At 38.8% G+C, this 3539-nt stretch overlaps 1 long non-coding RNA gene across 1 annotated transcript in view; it reads right to left on the bottom strand.

Annotated features, from left to right (window-relative positions):
• The window catches only part of LOC111744694, a 24715-nt gene extending 21494 nt beyond the window's left edge, over window positions 1-3221 (bottom strand). The window contains exon 1 of the long non-coding RNA XR_002782285.1: window positions 3140-3221. This is a non-coding gene — a long non-coding RNA (uncharacterized LOC111744694). The remainder of the gene's footprint in view (window positions 1-3139) is intronic.
• Between the last annotated feature and the right edge of the window lie 318 nt (window positions 3222-3539).

The following is a 3539-nucleotide window of genomic DNA, read 5'->3' as shown; positions in this document are numbered from 1 at the left end:
TTCGAATTTTCTTTTCCATCAACACCCTGTCCATTCCCCCAAAACAATTTAATTCCATATTACACTATAACTAATAACCATCTCTCCCTTTTCCTTTAAAGTCAGGCTTATTTTAAGAGCTACATGTACTCACTAGATACGTTCTTACTTTTCATTCATCCATTAATGCATTACATCTGAAAAGACTCCAACACGCTGCAATGATTGTTCTTCCAAAGTCTCTAATAGCTCTCAAGTTGCAAAAAATATATACATATATAATAATAATATTTCATCTTTCTTCCTTCTCTCAGCATTTGGCCTCATTGACTACTCTCTGTGAAACCTCTCCTGCTGTATATGCCAAGCGCCCACTCTCTGCTCCCACCCCTGTGAGATTCCGCCCTCAGTTATCCTCATGAGTACCTCCTCCTCTTCTCATCCTGTAAATCTTGATGTTACCCCATTGCCATCCTCCATGTTTTTTCCCTCTGCAGGCCTCCCCCTTTTCATTTCCATTCAGATGGAAATTTTAAAAACCGCTTCATCTCCCTTGTCAGATTCAAAAAAATAGTGATTTTGAAAGTGCTTTCAAATAAGAAAAGTGCTTTATAGACTATCACATAAGAAACACATAATCTTCATCCACATGCAGCTTCTTTAGATCATTTTTCTCCCTGATGACAAGTGGGAGCACATTTTTAAGGAGAGTATCTGAAGGGATTCAGGCACTAAACTGATCTATTGATTTTGCTGAGTAACACCTTAAGTAACGGTGTGTGGAGAACAAAAGCAGTCATCAATCTTATTTTGAATGTTTCAGTTATCTAAGGATTATATCACCAGAGGTCAGAACCAAAAAGGGAAATTTCCACATACCAGAAATGAAGAAGAAACTCAAAGCCAGAGAAGTAAGTGGCATCAAAGGTAAGTTCTAACAGAGGATTTGGGCCTAAACTATAATGCCCACACAAGTAGGGGCATGTATCCCTTGCTAGTGGGCCATGAACTAAACTATCCGTATAAATGCTACAGTCAGTCCTGTAGGGCTAATCCATATGTGAACTAGACTCTAGAAGACTTCTGTTTGCCACCCAAGAAAAGAATTTGGACATTTGCTATTAAAACGAGGCTCTAATAAAAACAATAATTACCCCTGAGGTATTGTAAAATATGTCTCTTGAAAACTAAGCGTACCAACTTAAGCATTCCGCTAAGGCCTGACTTTCACAGCATCAATACACATGGATAAATGGTCAGAATTAATCCTTCTCTTCTGGCATAAAATTAAAGCATGGTCCAGGCCAAGCCGAGGCGACAGGCCCCGGGAAAAGGAAACACAAAACGTTCTGTGAGCACACTCCCACAACGCCACACCTCCAGAGAAGATAATTAGCCAGAACAGGAGATTACAACTTTAAATAAGTTTTAAAGCACAAAAATAAGCAAACTACCATGATAAGAGAATTTGTACCCCAAGATGTGAAGATAAATTATGTGAAAGGACTTGAGAATAAGTAGGTTGAAATGTTTAAAAAGATAAAGGAAGAAATAAAAATCCTATGAAAGGAAAGGGCAGTATGGAAAAAAAATAAGTTTGAAAAATAACAAAATAGAAATTTTATAAACAAAAACAATCCTCAATGATAATTACAGTAATAAATTTGAGAGTTAACAAATTAGGAGGAAAATATGAGTCTAATGTGAGATAGAAATAAAAATATGAAAGAAAAGTTAAAAGATTGAGAAAATGTAATGAACAAAAATTAAAATCATCCTGCCTCACTATTTAACAAACTCTTTGGCCCTTAAACCCATGCTGATACTCAGCACCAAGTGGTTTTACATACAAGTCATCTGGCAGCGTCTCTTAGCCATGTTCACCATCACGCTCCTTCTGTCTCAACTTATTTGATCTTTGACTAAGAGCTTTCTGAGGGAGGCTGAGGCAACAAAAAGGAATATTAAAATTTCCTTTAGAGATCAATACTTGTCTGTTTTAGAAGCCAATACCCAATACAAGCCTCTCTCCGTTCCTTTCCCACTGAACCTCCCTTTGATACTTAACATAAATGATCACTCTCTCCCGTGATTTCCTCTCTCTCCAACTGCTGTTTCTTTCTCTCTCCCTTCAGGACTCCACCTGTGACCCATATTATCTTGGTGGCACAGTAATGGGATATCAGAAAGTAATTCTAGAAGAAAGGCTAGATAGCAAGGAGAAAAGAAAGATACATGAGTTCCAAATTTCTTAGCATGATACATACGATTCTGCCTCATCTTAAATCTCACTTTCGTCTACCTTCTTCCTCCATGAGGGTCAACCACACTAAATTGTTTTCCCCTAAGTTAATGATGCTGGCACAAAATAAATATTGGTTGAATGAAGATCGTTAAATAAATAACTGCCTGGGCTCCGAAGCCCTGTGCTCTAACTATAAAAGAAATGTCCGTATATAAAAGATCTACCACAGGAAGTCTTCCCATGGGCTGATTTGGCTCACTCCTCAGGACTGTGGGTCCTGCTCTGTGGCTCTAGGGATATTGGGGTGGGCCTCACAATTAGCACAATACAATTATGTGTTGACTGTGGTAGGAAGTCAAGAAATACTACTTTTTTATATATGGAAAAATTATTGTACCTAAAGGAGCTGTGGTTTCTAAGTTCTGATTGGGGTTTTGTCTAAAAATGTTAGGTGGATACTATGATATTTTCTATCCAAGAGTTGGAAAAAAACAAAAGCTGGTTTTCTTCTTTTCCCTCCCTCTCTCCCTCCTTCCCTTCCTTTCTTCCTTCTTCTAAGTTTTTATTTTGGATTTGGAAGACTAGGAAAAACACTGTATTATCGTTTTTGAACTCCTAGATATTTCTAGAGAACTCTGCGCAGATAACAAATCCCTGGACACGCGACTGCTTTACTCTCCTTTTGCATGTTGCTCCTCAGTCATTAATATTCTGTACAGATTTTCTATTGTGATTCTCTATTCCTGGCCATAGCTAACCTTCCCCCTGCACCTGCCCCCAGGGTGCAGAGAATGCAGAGAGCGATTTAATTATGTTCTCTTTTGAAAATCAGACTTAGAGAGTGACTTTTATGTTGTTTCATAACACAACTATAACACAAACTAGAAATTAACAGACTCGGGTGAACCCCATTACCTCAGTAAGGATCCAGATGGCTGGTTATGACTGTCCCAGGGCAGAAACAGGTTGTAGGGCCAGCAAGTCTTCAGAGAGTGAAGGAGCCCTTTCTCTCACTGTCTAAAGTTACTGTGAATCAAACAGAGTTTATACTTTAATAACTAACCTGCTTCCTTTCTAATCCATGATCTCCTTCTAGGAAAAACAATCACAGAGTCACTTCCTTTTAATGAGCCTGACTGATAAGCCCTGTGTCCCAGGTCACACAGAGATGGGGGTGGGGCCTTCACCTCTTTTTCTATGAGTACCTTTTCAAATCCCCTGCTAAGTAGAATGTTCAGACTTGTCATCAATGACTCAGAAAGCGGACAAGTCACCTGTTCCTGATGACATGGACTGGTGGCAGAAAAAGTCCTAT

The sequence above is a fragment of the Pteropus vampyrus genome, unplaced genomic scaffold (assembly GCF_000151845.1).
Source record: "Pteropus vampyrus isolate Shadow unplaced genomic scaffold, Pvam_2.0 Scaffold139, whole genome shotgun sequence".
NCBI classification, from domain to species: Eukaryota; Metazoa; Chordata; class Mammalia; order Chiroptera; family Pteropodidae; genus Pteropus; species Pteropus vampyrus.
Note: the sequence above shows the minus strand (reverse complement) of the source record. Positions and strands in the feature narration are given on the sequence as shown.